At 41.1% G+C, this 6,864-nt stretch overlaps 1 long non-coding RNA gene across 1 annotated transcript; it reads right to left on the bottom strand.

Moving 5' to 3' along the window:
- Window positions 1-3,859: 3,859 nt before the first annotated feature.
- Window positions 3,860-6,858, bottom strand: LOC134036653 (uncharacterized). The gene is made up of 3 exons (XR_009932429.1): window positions 6,608-6,858; window positions 5,778-6,007; window positions 3,860-4,972 (listed from the first exon to the last, which is right to left on the bottom strand). It is a non-coding gene; the product is annotated as an uncharacterized LOC134036653 (long non-coding RNA).
- Window positions 6,859-6,864: the final 6 nt, after the last annotated feature.

Below are 6,864 nucleotides of genomic sequence, written 5' to 3'. Positions count from 1 at the left end.
ATCCGTCTCCATCAGCTGTCACCTCATGTTTTAAACAACTATGAAGCTCATCTTACTATATTGTACAATGATCATATTAATATCACCATATATTTCCATTATGTTCCACAATGGGATATTATTTTGTGTTCATTTATTTTAGCAGACGTCTTTATCGAAGTGACACACAAATAGTGCCTACAGTAAGTGCAGCAGATAGTCAAGGACCAGAAGTGCACAACTTAACAGTATTTCAGTAGTTAGTGCCAAGGAAGGGTGTATTCTGTTAGTATTCTTACAATACATATTACAACAATTACTTGATATGCTACAATAATGGGTTTATATACATTACATTACATTTACATTTAGTCATTTAGCAGACGCTCTTATCCAGAGCGACTTACAGTAAGTACAGGGACATTCCCCCTGAAGCAAGTAGGGTGAAGTGCCTTGCCCAAGGACACATTGTCATTTTTCACAGCCTGGAATCGAACCGGCAACCTTCTGATTAATAGCCCGATTCCCTAACCGCTCAGCCATCTGACCCCCCATATACAGTAAATGATGCATTCTAAACCATGGTGTTTTTTTAAATGTGTTTTTTTAAACAGCTTTGTCATTTTAGACTTAGCGTATGGCTCTATTATAAGGCAGTCCGCACGGTAAAGGTTATGCCAGGACACGTACACGGCTGGAAAACTGTCAGCCTCCTCTCCTTTTGTTTTGGACGCACTCCCTGACGAATGACTTGGGGACACAAGGAGATAAGCTCCATTCACTTCTGCCAGAAGAGTCTTCCAGCTTTGATCCCATCTGATCCAGGGGAGGGACCCCCCCTCTGGATGGCTGCCGGGGTCGGAGGGGAGGGGGGTTTGGGAGAGGGGGAGGTCAGAGGCTGGAGAGGTGGAAGGAGGGAGGGAGGGTGCGTGGAATTCCAACGATGACAGATAAAGGCCTGTCTTCCTCGTAGGGGCTCGAGATAACCAGCGGGACAACAGGAAGTGACATCAATCAACGTCTCACCGCTCTTCTCCCCAGGCTTCCCTCCGACCCGGGCCAGGACGTTCAGGTTGGAGGTTCAGCTTTTGGTTGAAGAGCCTTTTAAAGGAACTGTAAGTTCTAGCTCTCTCTCTGGAGGTTCCTCCCCTGCATCAGAACAGCGTGTCCGCTGGCAGAGCTCAGAGAGGAGCTGGAACTGCCAGGGTTTGGTCCACAGAGCCTCTCTTCTTCCCCTACTCTTTCCTCAGTAGCTCATAAACACCTGGGTGTGAAGTCGATTCACACTCAAGAGCATAAATTCACGGTCAGAGATTTGAGGCAGACCTATCCCGTTTGATTATTTTTAATATAAAACGGCGTTTTGTGATTCTATCTAAGCAGAGGCATTTCTTCAGACGGAACATCTTTGAGATTCATTATTGAATGTTTAGTTGACACTCAGAATAGGTTTCACACGAAACACAGGGACATATGTTTCATTTCCAGATGAAGAATTGGCCATAAACAAACACGTCACGTGTGAATTCCATGTTACTTTTCCTTCTGGTGAAAATAAGATATAGCAGCTGATGAGAGGAAGGGGGACTTAAGGCCCCACCCCCAGTGGAGAGATCAATTCACATAAATGGAGGAGGTCAAAGACCTTTGACATCTACATTTAACCGGGGGAGGGGCACCGGCCTTTGTGAGATTGGCTTTAATGATCCAATTGTGCAACTGTGTCATACAACCTCATACAGTACATACAGTTTGCCTCATGTGCCCCCCCCCCCACACACACACTCGCACACGCACACGCAAAAACACGTACGCACAGACATATCTTAAATCACACTGCCTTCCCAGCTGCCTTTTTTCTTTCTCACTGCCTCCCACATGTTCCTCCTCTCCTCTCCCTCACATTCTCCCCATCCTCCCCTCCTCCTTCACATCCTTCTTTCCAAACCTTATCTGTTGTCTCCTTCTGCTTTCATGCTGCATTTTTAGGTAGGGCTCGGACACACAAGGCAGAAGGAGTCTAAATATGCGAGTGAAGGAAATCCTTTCACTATTTCTAAGGAATCTTAAGTTTTTTTTTTTAACAACTTCTTGAATTAAATTAAGTTGTTTCTTGATAGATACAGCATATAGCAGATATTATTTGCCACCAAAACACAACACACTAAAATATATGATGGCCTGTCAACAAGGTATCATTCGATAATGGATTTCTTGAATAGAATGTCATGCTATTAAGTCAATGAGTCAAACAAGTATTCAGTCCAGTCCAGTAATGAAATACGCAGCTGCAGATATGCTACATTTATATATATATATATACAAACATACTGTATACATGCCACACTTCACCAAATTACATACAGGCAGAGGCTCTTGAGTGTAAAAAAAAAAAACATGCAGCAAAGTCTGACTGTGTTCTCATTCTGGTATATGGCACATCTGGCTATTACAAAGAATATCAGTGTCTATGTTTTCTTTCTCTAGTTTTACACAGGGCTGATAATGGAGATGGGATCCTGGCATTCTTGACCCCCAATAAAAAGGGCAGGTTAAAAGTTTACAGGCGTCCATGCAGAAGACGACAAGGTCTGCAGAACAGTGGAGAGGAAGGGCTTCCCAACACTGACGTTAGTGTCAGATACCCTGACCCAATGTCAACTGCAGAGTTTTCTTTTTGATAACAAACCTCAGTTCCAATGCCAAACTGTTTTTAAAGCACTTAATTCTTGTTCGCTTTAGTGTGATGTGGTCAAGCACAAAGCTATATTTCCTTAAATAAAATCTAAGGATTATCCAGGAAATCTCCATGTCAATACATTATTTACGAGGTAACAACCACTTTGGCCACATTAGTCACATTACTCCAAACAGCCACAGATGCCAAAGCTTTACCAAATCTCTGCACCAACTGATTAAATTGCATTTCAGCTGCTGATCAGGCCTGGTCAACTAGATGTTTTTCCAGTCCAGCCTAAATACAGTTTGTCCCAAATTCAGTCTACCAACATGAGACCTGTGATTAGAATGAAAGCTTGCAATGAGAAGCTTGCAACATTCATCAAACCATCCTGTCAGAATGGTTTGATGAATGATGGCTATTTTAAGGGCCACCTGTTCTCAGAACCCTGTCAAATCTTAGTCCAATAGGTGTTAGGACAGCGGCAGTGATTTCACCAACTAGCTAGGATTTTGTCTCTCTTTCTCTGTTTCCTGGTAAAGCCAGCTCACTCTATTTAAAAAGATTGAACATGGTTGTGTAGATTGGATTTCAGGTGTTTTTATCATCTACTATGATTTTGAAAATGACGAGGCTTTATTATGATGAATTGTTCTTCTGCTGTTATCCTGTCCTGACTGATCATGTCCCTGCTGACCAAAGAAAACAGAGATGGAAACAGAGAGCTTCCTCTTCTTGATATTATTGGCAATCAATTGTTTTGGATGCTCTCTTGTTATGACATAGACTGCATAATTAAGCAGACCATCACAAACTAGTCTGTCATAACAGAACGTGATTGATGAGAAACTGTGAACAAATTCAAGCCAGGTTTTTAGAGCAAACACCCTGTAAGCATCTTTTCCCACCAGTTGTTCAGTACAGACATAATCTTCAACTATAAGTGCAGGACGTTAAGTCAAACTCATCATACAAACTGTTACCCTGGTAACAACTGACTAAAATAAGCATGGATTTGGAATAGTGCTGTATTTCACATCTAGGAGTGCCTTTCAATGCAAGAAATGTCAGGCAGCTTTGAGGCTATCTTTGTTCCTGACAGTAGGTCTCTGGCAATGAGGAACAACTGCAGGAAAACAATGAAGCAGTACTGTAGGCAGTGAGAGAAGGAAGGCCTGCCTTCTCAAAGCTGTTGTTTTTACAGTATTAAAATCAAAGATTCAAAAATTACATTTGGGCCATTTAAAGTGTGGATTTCTATTTTTATTTTATTACACCTACATTATTGAGAATGTTTTGTTCAGGTTTATGACTGAAGTAGCCATCAAACTTAGTGAATGCACAGTATATAAACATTTAGTCATTCTACAGGTGTTTCTGAGAAAAACCATGTCTAGTTTGCCGAGTCATGACCTGCGACTTGTATAACTGAAGTTGGATGATTACGCAAAACATTGCAAACGACGAGTACTGAGAATTGATTTTCTGGAATGACAGCCCCAAAATGGACAGTATGTAGGCAGCTGAGGGACTAGATTCATACAGATTGAACAACCTGCAGTTGATTATTCCAAATACAGACTACCTAGATGGGTTAGGGTTGGAAAAATAAATAGGCTAGGACTTAAAGCACAGACAAGGTAGGGGGGGTATGTCTCATTCAAGGCTACATAAACCTGTCCAAAGGCTGAATCAGTGTCACCGGGACTTTACTTATCTCCTCCCCAGATTAACTTCCAATTGTTCCCAAGGAACAAAGGCCGGCCAGTGAGGAAGCCAGACCCCCGAGGGCCAGATGGCCAGTGGACAGAGCCCCCTGACCCCACAAGTCCTTGTCCTCACTGACAGCCTTGCACGTGCTCAGATGAGACAGGCCACATAACCCAGTACAATTTCACATACTGTGTCCAAGTGGGGGAAATTATAAGCACATTTGGGGAAACCTGTCTGAACTACAGGAACCTTTTTGTCTGCTCAATTTGAGAAAGAGGTAATATTCGATAGTAAGAAAGATGTAATGATAAGAAATTAGTGAAAAAACAATGAAAAATACTTATTTCAGGACCACGGTTCAAATCCTATTACATTTACAGTATTTTATTTTGTGAAGACACATAGACCCTAGACATATTACACCCCATAAAACAAAGCTATTTGGGGACAGCACTGATTTTCCAGCTTCCAATTTCTGAGAGGCCCATTATGTTTCACAATTAATTCCTCAATCAGAACTGACATTTATCCTGGTCCCTGCAGTGGCTGTGAACTTCTAACTTTCCCAGCAAGGGTTGGAGGTAGTAGCCTATGGGGGTCCTGTGGAGACACAAGGAATGTAACCTTCTGGGACACACAACATGAGGGACCACAGACTATAATCAGGTCAGGACAGATTTATAAAAGGTTCTAATTACAAGGACAGATCACACAGCTCTTGGAACATGAGTCCATCTATTGTAATGTATTTAAACAACTCGTTTGAACAATAATTAATTAATAATGCATAATATATAATCTGCCTGACTACCCAGTTTTGACATCGTGTTTTTGAAATACCCATATGAACAACGAAAGTTATATTCAAAATGCAATCACACAGGTGAAATGCTGCAATGAGACAGGTGAAATGCTACAATGAGACAGCTGAAAATAATACAAATTATGCTGGCTACAGCCTCATTGACTTCGTTACGGTTAATAGAAAGACTGGGATATTTTAAGTGCGTCATGGATGTGGACCCAACATCAAGATAGATTGTCCCCCCATCGCAGATTATACTAGGGATGATGCTTTCTAAACATTTTACTAAAGCGCATTACTAAAGCGAATTTTACTGTTATCTAAACAGGCTTAAACAATAATGAACATGATCTCAAAATAGAACATAATTTAGAAACCCCTGTATTTCATTTAAAGCACATACACTGACACGTACAGGCTCTTTTTTCGCAGAGATAATCACCTGCAACAGAGCCTCTTCAGAAATTTTGAACGCTCTGACGGTGAGATGAGTTCAGAAAAATTGGCTAAATGAATAGGCAGACTTAAATATCTGTGCTAGCGCACGACTATCTTTCTACCTTATAAATAATGTTTTATTTTTTTAAATATTTATCTTACCTGTATTCAAACTGGAACTGGTAGCGCATTACTTTCCATCACGGAATGAATGATTCGGTCGTCTACTTCTTTCCACTCCCCAGTAGGCCTATGCGGATATTTGTGCGCTGCTAAGCGTCTCTAGTGTCGAACTACAGAGGGGGAGCCTCCAAATGACGTCAAGGAACTACTGTATGTACTATGCTTACCTTTTGGCTGCAATGGGTAAATGGAATGTGTAGTTCTGTAGCCTAGAATGAACACAAAGAGAACACAAGAGCAAATCTTGAGAGAATAATACAAAATGCATCCTGCAACGTGGAATAGCCTAACACTCCTGGCCCTCTGTCATATTCTCTCCCCTCCTCTCTCAAACGCGCGGGTTAAAAAAATTGTATTTACATGAGTTAAATTAAGACAGGATAAAACTAACTTCGGTAGTAATTAAAATAAATTCTCACGAATCGGACCCGTGTGAAGTTTTTGCTGCAAACCATGGCAACATCTCCCTCTGTCGGCAAAAGTAGCCTAACATCTAAATACCAGTCACTGCATCGTTATGCTGAGTTCATTTGGTGCTTTTTTTAACAGGCCCATTATAGCCTATCGTTAGAAAAAAATTAATAACTAGTGCTATTTTATTCATTCACAACAATTTCCAACCGAAATTGTAGGCAAATGTTCATCTTAATGTAACTAGTTTATATTCTACTTAGGCTATCTCTTGATAGGCTATATCCACAATAGCCTACTATAGATGTATTAAACATGTTATGTGCATAGGCTTACGTCTCTAAACATTTATAAACAATTTTAAAAAGTTGTACTATGTAAAATGTTGCATAGCCTACCCTATTTCATTATTAATGCATACACCTCAACGTTCCAACGCTATAACAGAGATCCCTCGCAGTCTCAGGTGCATTATGTGACCCAGCCTTCCGACTCTCATACATGCCCCGTCCTGTTCATTTTTTTTCTACCGATGTCCTAGCGTCCCATATGATAGGCCCTAATAGTGCCCTTTGAGGACACAGGACTACCCACGTCAATGCCAGCCAACCCTGCTCTCGCCATATGCTGTTTTAAGTGTCTGAAGACGTATTTT

This window comes from Osmerus eperlanus, chromosome 16 (genome assembly GCF_963692335.1).
Source record: "Osmerus eperlanus chromosome 16, fOsmEpe2.1, whole genome shotgun sequence".
Classification (NCBI taxonomy): domain Eukaryota; kingdom Metazoa; phylum Chordata; class Actinopteri; order Osmeriformes; family Osmeridae; genus Osmerus; species Osmerus eperlanus.
The sequence above is the reverse complement of the archived record's forward strand: the minus strand, read 5'-3'. Positions and strand labels throughout refer to the sequence as shown.